This window comes from Protopterus annectens, chromosome 3.part0, assembly GCF_019279795.1.
Source record: "Protopterus annectens isolate FY-2018-M chromosome 3.part0, PAN1.0, whole genome shotgun sequence".
Lineage (NCBI taxonomy): Eukaryota > Metazoa > Chordata > Ceratodontiformes > Protopteridae > Protopterus > Protopterus annectens.
The window spans coordinates 610,870,060-610,889,358 of NC_056731.1; positions in this window are offsets into that span (position 1 = coordinate 610,870,060).

Below are 19,299 nucleotides of genomic sequence, written 5' to 3' on the forward strand. Positions count from 1 at the left end.
TCCCCCCCCGGTATGAGTACGACATTTGCAGAACCTCTCCATACTCTGTGTAGGCATCAGAGGCAGCCCCCATCACCAAACACAACAACAATTACTTATAGCCCACAGACTCATGTGTGCCCATCAACTACAGCCAATAGGGTGTTATAACATACCCAACACACCGGTCATAGGTGACTCTGTAGGCGGTCACACTGATACGCCATGGATCACTGCAGTGGCTGTACTGTACAGAGGTGCAGGTAACACATGGCGCTGCTGTTCACAGACAGGACACTACCCTAGAGAGGTGCCGCCGGTGTAAACACTGTAGTTAGGCTTACACATAGACTTGCCAGACAGCATAGTACCTCACTATGAACCTGTGAAGCTATTACATGTCCTTTGTGCATGGTTAATTGAGTAGCTCTTCCATTTCGATTAGCTATCATGCTGTTACAGTGTCCTGTGACTACAAGCCATATGTATCCTGTTATTGTGTATTGTACATGCCAATAGACAATACCTTTTGTTTGCATAATATAACAGTTATGCTGTGTAGAATATCTGACATATCTACCTACAATATTGTACATTACACATATTTTACACATTATCCCATAATGCAAAGCATACTTGCACAGCAGGACCACCTTAGACATGTTATTGTCATTATATGCCCATACACATGCCTACTGTGATATTATATCAACATATACTATCCCCTGCTATGGCACGTACTTGTTGGACATACCCTACCACTGACAGCGGGCGGTGTGGAATTGTTCTGTTTAAAGCCCTCATGTAACATCTCTTGTGGTGTATGTGATGTTTACCTTGTGGCCCATAGCAGGACACACAATTTCTACAAGCATTACTATGCTCAACAAGACATCACTACATAATACATTTTCCCACTTTATGTATTGCGTACACTTTTAATTAATACAAACCAGGCTCTACGTACACTAACATACTGAGTGTTCTACATACCTTGTTAGCATTCCGAATCTTCGTAATTATCTCTCTTACACCTTTACTGTTTAAACGGTTCTATGGTATGAGCATACGGTTTGAATGTATGGCAAGTCATCCTCATATACGTCAATACCTGTAACATGTGGTTTCCTGCCGCCAATTGGTGTTCCTGAGTAAATTATTACATGCACATCAGCTGTGCAGCTACTCCATTCACCAATTACGTGGCAACAGTGGGGTATAATTGAATTCTCCACTTGGGCATTGCCCTTTTGCCCTACCTTCGGGGAGACAGCCTGTATGTGTTTTGTTGTGAGGAATTGCAACTGCTATTTGTAGAGACACGGATATTTTGAATTCATGTCCCCCATGGATTGTGTGTGATGGCTAGAGTATGTGGTTCTACATGTGAGTATACCTATCATCTCAACCATCTGATAAGGGACTATTGCAAACAAAACCTGTAACATCGCCGTCTGTTCCATTATACAACAGCTATGATTTCACATGGCTCCTTTACAAATGTGTCTCTCACAAGGTATGTTAACGCCTCTGCAGATGTAATTGAGTGAGTGGATGTTTGTGATGTTATTACAGTCTGTATTGCAATTGTTTCTGGTGTGAGGGAGATGTAGGTGGGTGTACATAGCATATACATGTTTGTGGGGACTGCATTTCTACATATTTCATATATGTGTGTGGGCTACTTCCCTAATTGAACACCTATCAGTTAGTAGACTGAACTATGGTTGTTACGGGCTTATACACTGAGCCATTGTTAATTGGTTTCTATATAGTATGCAGGTGAAGTTGATACTTCCATACCTCCGGAAATACAGCGATATGTAAAGGAATGTTACTAAATGACAGCTGTCTCGTGTATTTCTGTCACAGATATTTGCACTCATTGCAGTTGTGTTGGTGACTGAACCTCTTTGGCATGGGTTGTCACCTTTTCAAATGGCCATAGTGGGACAATTGCAGGACACCCATCGGTGTTTACAGGCCAACACATACCCACGGTCAGTACAGAGGATAGAACATACTTTTATCCTGAATACATACTTATCCGTGTAGCACTTTAGCTACTTATCATGTTTCATGTAACAATTACGTTTTGTAGATACAGGCATAACTATTTAATGCAACTATTACATAATATATGGGACATAATTATGTCCTACAATCTCGGACATTTGCCCTTTTTAATATTTTTTGTCAGGACACAACTGTCCAGGAAGGGGCTGTCCCTCTTAAAGTGGGACAGGTGGTAACCGTATGCCTACAGCCAGCTATAACCACACCTACTGTAATGATCTACCTCAGAGTTAGCACTAACAGACACACGATGCAAACACACACACACACACACACACATTACAGTCCCATGGAAATGCACACGGCACCCTCAACACACACATACACAGACTACAGCAATCACAAACACAGTTGAACACAGTACCTACATGGACCGCAACACCGGCAGCGATAACTAAATGTCCCTTAATATCGTGATATTACATGCAGTTCCAGTGTTCCGGTACTGTGTTCTTTCGGTCTTTAAGCCTTGTGATTATGTGTGTCGGTATGTGACTCATTCCATAGTTGGCAGTATCCTATTTATTTCTACCTCCATGGTTGTGTACATGTCGTTGACCTATCTATATATTTGCAGATATAGGTGAATCCATATATATCAACATATATCTATCACCCTTTCTATCTCTATTATATATATATATATATATATATATATATATATATATATATATATATATATAAGAGAGAGAGAGAGTGAGAGGGAGAATACACATTTCATTGTGTACATGTTGGTGTATACTGTTTCCTGGACTCCGCATGTTTGTGTTTGAACCTGTCACATTACTCACCTGCCGTTGGTACATCTTGGGTAGCTTAGTGTTAGGTGATTGTGTACATGATTGCTTGTTCTACTCCTGGCAGTGGTCATTTTACCCTTCAGAGCAGGCACTATTAGTACAGGGGTGAATAATGCTAGTTTCACCTGTTCTGGGATATTCAGAAAGGCTTAGCCCTGTTTCACGCATATCCGTATAGTCATGTTTAAATGACGCTTACCAGCACTGGGCAACGCATGTTCCCGCTAACATGTGCTAAACCTGATCTGATTACCTGCATCCAACATCCATTATTCGTGCCTTCGGGATTACGTAACGTCCCTTCCAGGATGTGGAACCGGGAACATGCAAGACAGTCAGTGCATTTACCATTTGGGCATCTGGGTTTTGTATGTGGACTGTACTACGGCTGTTACTCCATACTGCAATCAAATGGGTAACTCAGTTAGTTTACATATGGATGAGACCTATTAATGGTATGTCCAAGTGATGTTTAATGGATGTGCTCCAGCACTGGAAATGTATGTCACAGTGAGCCACACACTATAATGTGCTACACCTTCACACAACCATAGGTGGAGCATGCTGGGGTGACAGATACCTGTCATGGGTACACCCCATGCTTTGCCACTACATCCATGATTACATTATATGGAGCCCCTCATTAACACACCAGGGAATCTATGCAGAGTGTGTGGGGAACAGTGATTACACACATGGATCCCGCAATTGTCTCTGCTCCACTGAGGGACAGTTGGTTACTCGATGTGGTGGCGACAGCAGACACTGTTTGCCTTGATTGATGAATGGCCTCTGACAATGGGGCGTGTACCTACTGATGTACCTAGGAACCTATACATACAGTACCAACATATGCAGATAGGTGTGTGTACTGTTCAGGTGATGACATTCCTTGTTCCAATAGCTGTTGTGTGTGCAATGGTTGAGGGCTGCCTATGTAGGATTCATACAGTAGGCCACCTATACATTACAATTTGCAGGTGGTCGTGTGTGTGTGCCATCCATTTTACTGTGTGTGCAGGTGGAGAGGTGTGTCAGTCCATGGGGGCCTACACTGTCAAAGTATGTGCTATACGTTCCCTCTTTGCCAAGACGTAAGCATATTGGGCACGCCTCTGTCTGCCTACTGGAGCTGGCACAGGGTGTTCGTGGTCTGAATCCCTCTGTGCCTGTGATGGCCTTGGCAATTGCGGTGGGCTGTGAGGGCCTTCACCAATATGTCCCTGCTGCAGCTGTTTCCACAGGATCATATTATGTAGCATGGCACATACTATGAAGATGTGGGCACACATGCCTGGAGAGTACTGCATGGCTCCACAAGATATGTCCAAGCAATGGAACCGTGATTTCAGCATCCCAAACACATGCTCTATGATGATTCTGGTTTGTGTGTGTGTCTCATTATGGTGTTCTTGCATGGGTGTGTGTGCATTTCTAATGGGAGTCATCATCCACGGCTCCAGTGCATAGCCAGCATCCCCCACAAGGTGGCCATGTGGGATGTCCCCCCTGACAAATACCTGATACAGCTGTGAGGCATGCCAGATGTGGGAGTCATGATAGCTTCCAGGGCTGCCAGCACACACATCCATGATAATGCCCTGGGCATTACACATGACCTGGCAGTTGATGGAGTGGTATCCCTTGCGGTTTATGTAGCGCCTACCATGCTCACTGGATGGTGACTTGATATGTATGTGCGTGCAGTCTATCACACCCAGTACCTCCGGGTAGTGTGCCACATGGTGGAAGAGACGCATATTGCTGGCCAACTCCTCCTGAGTTCGGGGGAAGTATATATGCTCATTGGCATGTGGTAACATGGCATCCAGGAACTGGTATAGTACCCTGGATGCTGATGCCTGTGAGATCCCCATTATATCTCCAGTTGGCCTTTGAAAGGTACCTGTGGCTAGTATTCGCAAGCTTACACATACCTTCGTGTCCACTGGGATGGGTTCCCCTCTGTTGTTTCTGGATCTCAGGCATGGCCAGCACAGCTCCACTATTTGCTGTAAGATGTCCCTGTCCACCCTGTAATGCTCTACTATCTCCAGATCATGTAGCCCCTGGTAGGTTACCCTTGGTCCGAACACTCAACTCCTCCTCCGGGGCCTGCGGTGGTTGTCAGCATCATCCTCCACAACACCTTCAGTCTCTAACACATGGTGATGAATCACAGCTATGGCAGCTCCCAACATGTACATTGTAAAAGTTCCCCATCTGTTTACACCAATGGTGCAGTGTTTGGGAATACACAGGTGTGTGTGAGATGCTTTCACACTTTATACTATTGTGCTGTGAACACTGATGATGTCATAGGGTGTGTATGTACGATCGTAGCTAAAGGGTATCTTATGTGTTTTATGACAGGTACTATTATTGTGGTGCCTTTGGTGTTGAATTACATTTGGCTGCCGTGGATTACCTCTTGCCCTTCCCTTTACATTTCTTAACATTTCACCTCCCATTTTCTGGCATGCATCCAGCAGCCTGCTTTCATTTGTACTTTCCTAAACCTGGCTTATCTTGCGTAATGTGTTCTATGGCCAGTCTACTGCAGGTTTGCTTTGCTCTGCTATGACAGTTCTCTTTTCTTTGCAATCCAACACCTCCCCTATCCTGTTTTGCAGGTTTCTGCGAGCAGACGTGTCAGCTGCCGTCGATTGCCCACTGTGAGTTAATAGATGTTAATTGCTCAGTTGTACTCCAATTACCCTACTATGACATTTCCTTATTGTCTTCCCCTAACCTTCCTGTTTGAGCTATGGTGTGCGGCGCGTGCGTCCGCTTACCAGGTTATGGGCACATTTTCATCCCTGTACACATGCACTTTCAGTCACCATATGTCCTCTCAGCTAAACGATGCGATACCTACATCCCCACCCCTGTCCTGCGGCTTTGCTTAGCAATGGCCAGGCTGGATTTGCATTGCTACAATGTGCTTACAGCTATGGTGGCACACCCCACTGCTGATGTCATGTATACCTGTAAACCACTCCTCAGTGTTGTAGCGCTGCACCGTATGGTACATCCTTAGTCCGGCGGGACGTTTGCCATTCACTATTACTTGCCTCATTTGCATGGCATTGACTACTAATTCCTAGTTACCACGCCAAACACTGTCACAGACCCTTAGCAACCCTTGCAGCTTGGTTGTAGTGTACCATGCATACCATTGAGTATTATGGTGAAATCATGATTTGTCTTACATTGTGATTTTATGACATTTGTATATATTTTCTTTGTGTTCCCATTTGCACACACATGCCCTGTGGTTGTACTTTGCGTTACTGTGGACATGACATTAAATGTTGTTTTTTAGGTGCTGTGCATCTTTTCTTATGCCATTGGCTGTATATTTAGCCATTGGCATATGTTACCTTTGTAATACATGAGTCTGGTCTGCTTTCATAGCTCCGATGTTCTGTTTGGAAAAATGTAAACAATTTTTTTTTGGTTTACATTTCTGTGGGCTTACGCTACGCCTGCACCACTTCATGAATCGCTATGTACCTTCATTTGCATGGTGCGGCACTGCGCATGGGGTGATTAGCATACCTAAGCCGAGGGCTGCGCAGATCTGGCGTACGCTGGTAGTGCACATGGAATTGGATCGTACCTGAATCGCTCGGCGGCCATATTTGGCATTATACCGCCTACGCTACACCTGCGCCTGGTGCAAGCTTCATGAATCCCGGAGATTGTTTACTTGAAATGAATAAGAGAATTTACACTAAATCAATATACATTAAAGCTGCTTCTGACAGTCGGTTTAATTACTCAGTCAAATATCAGAGTAAGTGAGTATCTGCTCATATCCCAGGCCTCTGTTGCACGGAGTAACTATACAGTTTCACTGAATTATGAAAATGGGCATAACAGCCATAATGCAATTCTGTATACATAAAAAGTCTTGCTTTGTACAACATCAGAGTCTTTTCAGCACTTGTATCCTTTTTTTGTTTATAAAAATTTTGTTTACTATTATAATACTATAATAATTTTCGGTACTTACGTATTATCGCAACCACATTCAAAACAACTCACTCTGCACTTCTGCATGGTACAGATGGGTAAACAGCATGACAGTAAAAACTGCTGTAATGGTGTCAGCTGGATGTAAATGGTTTGCAGGTAGTATAGGAAGCATCACATTTAAACATGATTTCTTGTTTCCCCCTTCTAACATCATATAGGTGCCTGGAGGCTGGACAGTACCATGGACGTTGAGCATATCGGCCTTTCTGGTTAAAAAATAATGTCCTTTTCATTCATGACTGTGCTCTTCTAGTTACACTGAATTACTTTACTACTATAACCTATAATGGTTAATGGTGAATTGTTGTCTACATTTTTAGTTTCTGTGCTACGCTTCCACTCGTAACATTGGAGCGGCATGGCTGCAGAGCTTATTCATCTGCTCCTTGCAGTAAAAGATGTGCCATGCTGTTGGGACTTGGAAAACAGTTGACTGCTTCTTATTCTGTGGTGGGATTGTTAAGCCTTTAGATGTGAATATAGATTCAAAACTTTTTTTTTCTGCTGCAGCTTGACCTTCATGCCAAATGTATTCGGCTACGTAAGATTCAAGCTGCAAAGGGAAAACACTGTTTTCAATCAATATTGACAGCGATTGCTGTAAGTTTTACCCCACAGAAGATGAAACAGTCAAGCAATTACTTCCGTAACTTTTCGTATACTTTCTACTTTAATTTCTGTTGTAAACATTACTTCCTTAAAAAGGTGAATTTCCTTATCCAAACAAAACAATAGCTTGAAGGGCTGCCAGAAAATAGCAACAGAGAGTTGTTTCGAATGTGGTTGTGATAATATGTAAGTACCTAATTTTCTGTATGTATCTTTTTTAAATGTTATAATCATTTACAAATCTTTTATTTCCTGTAATAATATACTCTTTGGGCTGGATTCACGAAGGCTTGCATGGAGTCTAAGAGTAGATTAAGACTCCATGCAGCCAACATGTCTTCCGAGCGATCCAGGAACAGCCGGCAGGAGTGTGTAAGAGAGCTCCTAAAACTCCTCTTACACGGACAGGGCTAGGATATGCAAATTACCTCATTTGCTGCTGAAAGGCATGCAAATGAGGTAAAATTGCGATTCAGGAAACTCTAACCTGTCTGAGTAAGAGTAGTGTTATTTGCAGAAATGTACTCCGTTGACAACTGAGTACGTTTCTGCAAATAGCAAAACGGAGCCGTGACAGCTCGAAAAAAAGGATGCATCCAGTCGAGGAAGCATGCCAATGGCCAAAAATACGGCCATTGGCAATGTCCACTGATGCAAAAATAAAATAAAATATTTTTTTTCCCGATCGCCGATGTTTAAGCTTAGCGCAGCAACGCGCAAACGTGGTGCGCTGTAAAAACCAGAAAACCAATAATTAAAATGCAGAAATGTGGATTTTACAGTAATCCCTAATATACAATGCAAGGGAATGGTAGTCCAAAGACAACATGGCTACCGAGTAGAGGTTGCTAAGGGGGGAAGCTCAGTCTAAGAGTTGTAACCAAGCATTAGTAGGCAATCCTATGCAAATGAGGGTAAGGATAGTGAATCACAAGTTTACATAGCAAAAGAGCACAGTCAGTATAGTGTAGGAGTAGGATAAGGGGTGTAACAGAGTAGAAGATAAGTGACATCATAAGGGGTATGTCTAAGAGAAGTGAAGCTCATTGGAGTAGAGTGGTGGCATGTGTCTGCTGTCAGATACTAATCACTGGAAGAGGTGTGTCAACAGGTACCCTAGCTAAAGGCAAGAAATTGAAGGTGTATGCTGTGAACAACACCAAAGTTTCTTGTAGAAATTCCTGCACCGTGTATGCATGCGTGTGCGTGCCTGTAAAAACGAGTAAGCCTGTGTGCGCCCGTGTGCACCTGTGTGCGCGCGTTTAAGCTGGAGTAAGCAAGTGTAAGGATGTTGAAACCCGTGTAAGCGCGTTTGCTCCTGTGCACGCGCGTGTTAGCAAGAATAAGCAAGTTGTAGTCCATGTAAGCATGTGTGCGTGCGTGTGAGCTGGTGTGCGCATGTTTGCGCTTGTGTGCTCTGCGCTGCCCCCCTGAGGAAACAGAAAGGGAAAAGGAAGCACAACAAATAGTAGGAAGTTAACCAGGGAGTACTAGCAGAGCTAGCAGGTGAAAACAATCAGAATCAGGCAGTTACACTGGCAGTACACTAGCCCAGTCCAGCCCAGCCCAGCACTTAAAACTCAGCAAACAACTTTCCAGTATGTTTTTCTCAGAGACACTGCAACACTGCAGTAAGCTAATAGAAGTGAAAACTGAAAAAGCTTTACTGAGACAAAGAAATGTTAGGGGCTGCCATTGCTGTTATAAGGCGACATATGCAACATGCTGAGGGTGGTGACAATGCAAATGCTGCTGAGCAACCCACAGTGAGGAGACGAAGAAGAGTGTACAGGCCTAGGGTAACCTACCAGGGGCTACATAAGCTGGAGATAGTGGAGCGCTATAGAGTGGACAGAGACCTCATGCAGCAAATTGTTGAGCTGTGCAGGCCATGCCTCACACACAGAACCAACAGAGGGGAACCGATCCCAGTGGAAACCAAGGTATGTGTTGGCCTAAGAATATTAGCAACAGGTGCCTTCCAGAGACCAACTGGCGATATGATGGGGATTTCACAGGCATCAGCATCCAGGGTACTGCACCAGTTCCTGAATGCCATGTCAGCACATGTCGGTGATCATGTATATTTTTCCAATTCCCGTGAGGTATTGGCCAGCAATATGCGTCTCTTCTAGCAAATAGCGGAATACCCTGAGGTAGTGGGTGCAATAGACTGCACGCACATTCACATGAAAGCACCAGCTGGTGAGCGGGGTAGGGTCTACTATAACCGCAAGGGTTACCCCTGCATTAACTGCCAGGTCATGTGTGATGCCCAGGGTATAATAATGAATGTGTGTGCTGGCTGCCCTGGAAGCTACCATGACTTCCATATCTGGCATCTGACACAGCTGTACCAGACATTTGCCAATGGGGACATTCCTCATGGTCACCTAGTGGGGGATGCTGGATATGCACTTGAGCCGTGGCTGATGACACCCATCAGAAATGCACACACACCTGAACAGGAATGCCATAATGAGGCACACGCACAAACACGAAATGTAATTGAGCGTGTGTTTGGGCTGCTCAAGTCACAGTTCCGTTGCCTGGACACATCTGGTGGAGCCTTGCAGTACTCACCAACTACATGTACCCAAATAGTCATGGTATGTGCTATGCTACACAATATGATCCTGTGAAAACAGCTGCAGCAGGAGCAGCATAGGGCCGGGCACAACAGCCCCCCACCATTGCCAAGGCCATCACAGGCAGAGCGTGACTCGGAGGAGGAACAACCTGAGCCTGCCCCAGTAGGCAGAAGGAGGCGTGCCCAGTATGCTTTGGCCTTGGCAAAGAGGCAGCGCATATGCACAGGCTCAGTAGGAACCCTGGAAATGATAGCTCTCTCCGACTCGCACATATAGTAAAAGGGATGCCTAACTTGACACTGCCTGTTAACAAACATGTATAGGGAGTGTAAAACGTGCATCCAACATAGGCAGTCCTGCAGCACCACCTGAGGCATGATTGCTATGTGTTAAGCAATATAAAGCAGTGCTAAACAGCTCTCACCACTATTTAGTATATGTAAACAAAATTGCACACACTAAGTAGCACAACTACAGACAATGTTGAGCAATATTGTGCACTGTTCAGCAATGTTGGTCAACATTGAGCAATGTTGTGCAAGTCTGGTCAAATGTGGGCATAGTTCAGCAAAAGCAGGTTAACATGTTCATATTTGCTTCACTTTTCTTGAAGCAGTCTGTTCTGGCATGTATGAAAATATGAAGCAGTGACAGTCCTCGAACCCAGGATACAGTGCACTATAGTCATAGTACAGAACCACTAAACCATGATAGTATGTCAGTGATCAATGTGTATGAAAAGATGTTGATAAGTCAATGCAAAGTATCTCATGGAAACATTGCAGGCATAGCATAATCCCTGTTGATGTAAGACACAAAGGTGAGGCCTGCAGTTAGAATAGAACCTGATATTCAACACACATATAGTATAAATGTTAATATTGGTAATGTTCACACACATCAACAAATGCAGTGAACCTCAGACAGCAACATACTGCAAGGTCACACTGGGCATGCTCACACACTTGAATATATGAGACAAATGTCAGGCAACAAAACACTGAAAGTCTGAACTGGGCATGCTCACACACTTAGAACATGTTTGAGTACAGCAGTGGGCCACACATATCCATTAGTTGCATGTGTCAACCCAGGAACCTCGCACTATTCACCAATCTGCCATGTGCACACAGTGATATGACAACAGACACATATATAATATAGTGAAACCCTGTCATAATCAAATATGTTATGCAGATACCTAGGTTGTTCATAGAAAGTGGGAAAGCAAAGAAGAAACAAAACCTGCAATCAGTACCATCACTGAACAATGTGCATCCTGAACATTACATAGGTTCAGAGGTTGACACTAGGCTATCTGCCCTAGGGTATGTAGAAACCTAGCCACAGTGCATTTGTATTTTGCAACCCAGCTAGATTAGTAGACTGTGCCTGTGAATAGTAGGTCACACAAGATATCCCACATATGTTCATTTCATTCTGCCTCTGTCTAGCAGGGATCCAGAACATAACCCAGGGCTAAACATACGATCACCCATCCACCTGTGAAGATGTCACCTGTAGGTGGTCAGTGTGGGTCTCTGCGTATGTGGGACTGTGATCTCATTCCTGATTGAGTGGAGCCTCTGGGATGGGAATATGCCCCTCCAGCATGTCCTATTAACATCATTGCTGATGTACCTGTCCCTGGAGTGTGTAGCTGTAAGGGACTTTGATATCCTGATGTGGAGCCTGTCCATCAATGCTGTGATGGACATGGCTTCAAACAAAAGTCACAAATTGCATCCAAGTAGGCAGTAAGCAACTGAGGAGAGCTGGGGTCACCATAGCCAAACTGTGCATACCATCTGTGTGAGTCCCTAGATCCACATGGTTAGGTACATTTGTGGACATTCCAGTTGCTGCAGGTGTTGGGTAAGGTACATCCGAAATGGGGCATTGTATCCAAGCATGGGCCTGATGAGTATAGGGTCACAATGACCCCACCTGATCTGGATGTAAAACCCTATGGGATAAGGTGGGCTATATAGAAGGTGTGTCCAACAACATTGGCAATGTGAATGTCAAAGGCGAGAGCACTAAGTATTCATGTCCCCAAATCACAAATCACACACACCATACGTGATGTATCATCACCTATGTGGTAATGTGTGGGCACGATGTTACTACCAAAGGTGATGACTCTGCATCTAAAGGAAGGTAGCTGTAGGCCATGGCTCTGGCACCAGTCATCCATCTCTGTGAGACCCTTTCTGAGGATGCTTGTGCCAGCTGGGGAGTCGATTATGGCACACAGTTTACAGTCATCTGCAAACAAGGTCAGCCATATTCCTCCTGTGTTAGCCAGTACATCTCAGAAATATATACGGAACAAGAGAGGTCCCAGGACTGAGCCCTGTGGGATGCCATGTGTAACTGGTGTATAGTCAGACATGGCACCTGCAATACTGACCATGTGGGTGCTATCCATGATCCAGTTAGCAATCCATCTTGTGACATATGTGTAGATATTGAATCCGGTGAGCTTATGTATAAAGGCCGAGTGGGGTATTGTGTTGAACTGTTGTGCGAGCTCCAGGTAGGCTGTGTGGACAACCCTCTGTACGTCTATGGACCTGTTAACTGTTTAAAGACATCAAACAGGTGCAAGAGGCAAGATCTGCCCACACAAAGCCAAATTGTATGTAGAATTCTGTAATGTAGTCTTGAATCATGTTTAACCTGCTACTTATTTTTTCTTTTTATGTATAACGTAACTGTGTTTTGTCTCTATGTGGAGCTTTTCTCCCCTGGCCTCTGCTGAAAATGGAAATATATCCAGTCAGACCAGCCCAGTAAACAAATGTAAAATAAATAAATAAATAAATAAAATTTGTGTAGGATCCAGTGTCTATAGGTTCACAATGTCTATGTGTATGTGTTCCATGATGATATGCTCCATAGCTTAGCAGACCAGGATAGTTAGGCATATAGTGCGATATTGTCCAGGGTCCCTTGTGGCACCAGCACTGTGGAGCATGAATACTGTAGCTGTACACCATTCCATGGGTACATATCCTGTAGTAACTCTGATATTGAACAGTGACATAATGTGATTGTGAAGTTCGCCATGAAGCTCGTCTAAGCCGCAGTCCGGGACACCGTCTGGTCCCATTGATGCTGTGTTGTCTGCTATGGAGAGGGCAGCACTCACCTGTTCATCTGTGATGTCAGGGAGGCTACACCCTGTTGGGATGGACATGTGCACTGCAGGGGGGATGGTGAGGAAACATTCCCACTGAATCTGATGTCCAGGATGTTTGCAATGTCAGTGGGTTCACTGTATCTTTTGTCATTATGCAGTAAATCACAGCATATCTGTGAGTTCCCACCCAGGTCCCTGACATAACTAAGAAGGCCTTGTGATTGTCCATAGTGTCTGTTGCAAGTGTCCATTAGAAGTGGCCCTTAGATGAATCAACAAATGATCGTAGCTATTCCATAGTACTTATCAGAGATGCCTTCCTGATTGTGATTGTGCTCTATCATGTAGTAGCCTCCTCCTGTCCTTGTATAGATCATTAATGGCCGTGGTCCACCAGACAGGTCCCCTGCCTTTGAAGGTGTGAGTCTTGTAGTTATCTGGGATAGCATGATCCATGCATTCCAGTAGTTGTCCATAGAATGGGTTTGTGAAGGATTAAGTGGTCTGAGTCGTAATTAACACTGTCCCAGGGTCTATGAAGAGTACCACCTCGGTTTGTATAAGTGTGACGTTTGCTCATGAGAAGTACGTCACTGAGATCACCTAGGATGTGTGTGTGTATGGGATATGTATGTCCAGTGAGATGAATGTATGTTCTGACCTTAACAATGAGGGGTATACCTCTGGTGTGGAACATAGAGTCCCCATGTTGGTGATGATCAGGTCCCACATGTTTTAACCCCCTGTGGTTGTGGTGACCAGGTCTGCCATAGCATTTGAGTGTAACAATACTAGCAACTATTGTGCAAGGGTGTCAGTGCTTGAGTCGTATTCCCAGTCAATGTTTGTGTATTTGAAGTCACACAATATAATGGTGTTTGGTGAGACATTCACATTCCCCAGTGTTCCCAGGAATAACGAGTGTTGTTCCCGAGTTTGTGAGTGTGGTCTGTAGCAGTCTACAAAATGAAATGCAGTTTGACCCACTGTCAGTTGCACATGTACATTCTCTGATGCTTTGTGCAATGCTACCAACCCGGAGTTGTGTGTATGAATGATGTATATGGATACCCCCCCCTATTGTTGTTGTCCGGTCTGAGTCTTGTGTCCGATAACCATGGTATGAAGTAAAACTTGGTAGTGCTGGTGTGCTTTTGGGAGCCTGAACCAGGTGTCTGTTACTGCACATATATCGACAGTCTCCATACTGATGTGAGTCCTGAGTGCATGCATTCTGAGGGTTAGACATCAGTTGTTGAGCAGCATTACTCTCTGTTTCCTTTACCCTGCAACGTCTATGGATGTGGTTTTGTCTTCTGAGCCTCGCTTCAAACAGCCATTATGGGTGTGGCAAGAGCCTAAGCCAGTCTGTGAAAGCCTAGGGATGACAGGTGTATGGCGTCCATAGTGAATCTACGTGGCATGTCGAGCATGTAATCCCAGGCTGACAGAGACTGGATCCCCTTTGAATGACAACAATATGTTAGTCAACTGTTAAAAGTGATCAGTTTGTCTGTATACTGTGACATACTACTTGGTGAGGGTAAGATGCTACACAAGGTCAGGGTCACACTGGCCTGGGCTATATGATCAGAGAGCTCCTCTATGTCTCTTGTCATGTAGTCCAGGGAGGAACGTCTGAGGGTTCACACACCAGCATGGTCAATGATGGAGCCATATTTGTACCTGCAGTGGACTGACAAGAGTGCATGTGTCATGTGGCAGATCCTGGCACCCGACAGACAGCACAAAGTGACCTTCTCCTTGTTCAGCCTGGTGAGTGGGATGTCAGTGTGACCGACAATTACAGTCACCTAATACAAGTGCATGAGGTGTGTTGTGTAGGCCTATGGGCAGTGACTGTGTGGCTTAGGCAGAGTATATTTAAGGCTCCGAGTATGTCTTTGTGTGTTAATGTATTTGGTTTGCTGTTGTCATAGGTCCATGTGAGACCGGATTTGTGGTGTATGTGGTTACCTTCACCACCTGATAGACTGTGCCAGTCATGGCTTGGGAGAGCTCAGCCTCCTGTCTGTCTATACAGTTGCATCTCTCACATATATCTGAGTTTGTTGGTAGGAGGACAGTGTTCTCTGTGTACATAAGGCAGTTGTAACAATGCATCAAAATTCCAATATGCACCAGCTGGACTGGAGAGTACACATGAAACCAACCTTTGGACATGCCAGGATATAATAATGACATACACTGTTGACTGATCACAAAGGATCAGTAGTGTGTTAAGTGTGTAAAAGAGTATAACAGGGGTTTAGTGTTCAGGTTTGTTGTTGCTTTAGAAAGATTATCTGCAAAGGAGTACAGACAGAAACATTACACCTCCTTCAGCTATGTCAGAAATAGCAATGTACAGTCATATATGTCCTGAGTCAGGGTCAGCTGTACCTGACTGACAATGTCGACATCCTGTCAGACAGGCGCATACATACATACCCACCTCCCAGTGACAAAAGGCACTATCATCATGCCAGGAGATATCACATGTAGAATGTGTAAACTGTTCCTCCCAAAGCCAAATAAATCCCATCACGGGGATAACATTGTTTCCCTATATGTGTCATAAGTGAACAACAGAACAAACAGACTCTGCACCTGAACAGTCTGTTGAGCCTCACACTCTCTACAGGATCTTACACTGTTGAATGTGTTACAGCAACATGTGGCACACCCCACAAGTGTTGGTGCACAACAGACCATGGGAACTATAGTCCTATAAGCCTATGAAGTCCGAACTGCTAGGCCATGGAGTCCATCATGATTGCAGTCAGGAACGGAGCTATTGTAATCCGACAAACACACAACCCAAATGTCTGTGGTATGTTAATGAGCAGATCATGTTCCCCAAACCTGCTAGATTTCTTGCAAGGCAGCCACCCAGGACATACATCACTGAAAGGAGCAACACAGGTCCCACATAGACTTTGAATAGCCCTTTAACAACATCACAGACGCATGCTGTATCCACAAAACCAACAATATGTGCATAAATATGTGTTGTCATATGAAGGAATGGTAATTTGTCCACAGATAGATCACACAAGCTATGAATTGTGGATTATTGTTCAAGATGTTCACACCTGCTGACCCACAAGGTTCATTCCTGGGATTGCATAACACTAAGTGCACACACATTACCATGTCCAGTCTGATGATGTCAGCATCCTACAAATATAGCAGGAGAATACAAACCACACAGTAAAGCATATAGCGCATTGTGTTAATGCATATCTCTGTAGTATCATAACATAGTTAGGTAGAGGTTTGAATCCTGCAATTTCTCTCTGTGTGTGTGTGTGTGTGTGTGTGTGTGTGTGTGTGTGTGTGTGTGTGTGTGTGTGTGTGATCTTCTTTGGGAGGAGTGTCCTTTTTGTAGACTTTCACAACACATTAAAAGAGGTGAACACCTCTTTGCTAAGTGTGATGATGTCAGTATCCCACAAATACAGCAGGTGAGATTAAAACACCCAATAAAGCATATAGCGCATCATGTTAATGTGTATCTTACTAGCATCAAAATATAGTTAGGGAGGGGTTTGAATCCTGTAATAGCTGAGTGTGTGTGATTCCCTTTGAGAGGAGTGGCCTTTTTGGAGACTGTGAAAACACAGTAGGAGAGGTGAATACCTCTTTGCCAAGTGTGATGATGTCAGCATCCCACAAATACAGCTATGGAGACAAATGCTCCCAGTAGTGCATATAGCGTGTTGTGTTAATGCATATCACCCTAGTGTTAAAACATAGGTAGGGGTTTGAATCCTGTGAATGTGTGTGAGAGATTCCCTTTGAGAGGAGTGGCCTTTTTGGAGACTGTGAAAACACAGTAGGAGAGGTGAATACCTCTTTGCCAAGTGTGATGATGTCAGCATCCCACAAATACAGCTATGGAGATGAATACACCCAGTAAAGCATATAGTGCATCATGTTAAGCCGTATCACTCTAGTGTCATAACATAGTTAGGTAGGGGTTTGAATCCTGTGAATGTGTGTGAGATTCCCTTTGAGAAGAGTGGCCTTTTTGGAGACTGTGAAAACACAGTAGGAGAGGTGAATACCTCTTTGCCAAGTGTGATGATGTCAGCATCCCACAAATACAGCTATGGAGACAAATGCTCCAAGTAGTGCATATAGCGCGTCGTGTTAATGCATATCACCCTAGTGTTAAAACATAGGTAGTGGTTTGAATCCTGTGAATGTGTGTGAGAGATTCCCTTTGAGAGGAGTGGCCTTTTTGGAGACTGTGAAAACACAGTAGGAGAGGTGAATACCTCTTTGCCAAGTGTGATGATGTCAACATCCCACAAATACAGCTATGGAGATGAATGCTCCTAGTAAAGCATATAGCATGTCATGTTAATGCGTATCACCCTAGTGTCATAACATAGTTAGATAGGGGTATAACTCCCGCAAATGCTGCGTGTGAGAGTGTGTGTGTGTGTGTGTGTGTGTGTGTGTGTGGGGGGGGGTCTAATCCTCTGAGAGGAGTGGTCTTTTTGGAGACTGTGAAAACACATTGAAAGAGGTGAATTCCCCTTTGGCCGGTTTGATGATGTCAGTATGTCAGTATCCCACAAATACAGCAGTGGAAATGAAAACTCCCAGTAAAGCATATGACGCATTGTGGCAATGCATATCTGTCTAGTACCATGACATAGATAGGTAGGGGTTTGAATCCTGCAATTGCTGACTGTGTGTGTGTGTGACACTGTTGAGCATTGTGTTGTGGGTTTTGCTTTTACTAATCCTCTGAGAGGAGTGGTATTTTTGGAGACTGTGAAAACACATTGAAAGAGGTGAATTCCCCTTTGGCTGGTTTGATGATGTCAGTATCCCACATATACAGCAGTGGAAATGAAAACTCCCAGTAAAGCATATGGCGCATTGTGGCAATGCATATCTGTCTAGTACCATGACATAGATAGGTAGGGGTTTGAATCCTGCAATTGCTGACTGTGTGTGTGTGTGACACTGTTGAGCATTGTGTTGTGGGTTTTGCTTTTACTAATCCTCTGACAGGAGTGGTCTTTTTGGAGACTGTGAAAACACATTGAAAGAGGTGAATTCCCCTTTGGTCGGTTTGATGATGTTAGTATCCCACAAATACAGCAGTGGAAATGAAAACTCCCAGTAAAGCATATGGCACATTGTGGCAATGCATATCTGTCTAGTACCATGACATAGATAGGTAGGGGTTTGAATCCTGCAATTGCTGACTGTGTGTGTGTGTGTGACACTGTTGAGCATTGTGTTGCGGGTTTTGCTTTTACTAATCCTCTGAGAGGAGTGGTCTTTTTGGAGACTGTGAAAACACATTGAAAGAGGTGAATTCCCCTTTGGCTGGTTTGATGATGTCAGTATCCCACAAATACAGCAGTGGAAATGAAAACTCCCAGTAAAGCATATGGCGCATTGTGGCAATGCATATCTGTCTAGTACCATGACATAGATAGGTAGGGGTTTGAATCCTGCAATTGCTGACTGTGTGTGTGTGTGACACTGTTGAGAATTGTGTTGTGGGTTTTGCTTTTACTAATCCTCTGAGAGGAGTGGTCTTTTTGGAGACTGTGAAAACACATTGAAAGAGGTGAATTCCCCTTTGGCCGGTTTGATGATGTCAGTATCCCACAAATACAGCAGTGGAAATGAAAACTCCCAGTAAAGCATATGGCACATTGTGGCAATGCATATCTGTCTAGTATCATGACATAGATAGGTAGGGGTTTGAATCCTGCAATTGCTGACAGCATTGTGTTGTGGGTTTTGCTTTACTAATCCTCTGAGAGGAGTGGTCTTTTGAGACTGTGACAACATTTGAAAGAGGTGGTGATTGACTTGACCGGTTTTGATGATGATCCACATCCAACAAATACAGCAGTGGAAATGAAAAACTCCAGTTGTGGCAATGCATATCTGTCTAGTACCATGACATAGATAGGTAGGGGTTTGAATCCTGCAATTGCTGACTGTGTGTGTGTGTGTGTGACACTGTTGAGCATTGTGTTGTGGGTTTTGCTTTTACTAATCCTCTGAGAGGAGTGGTCTT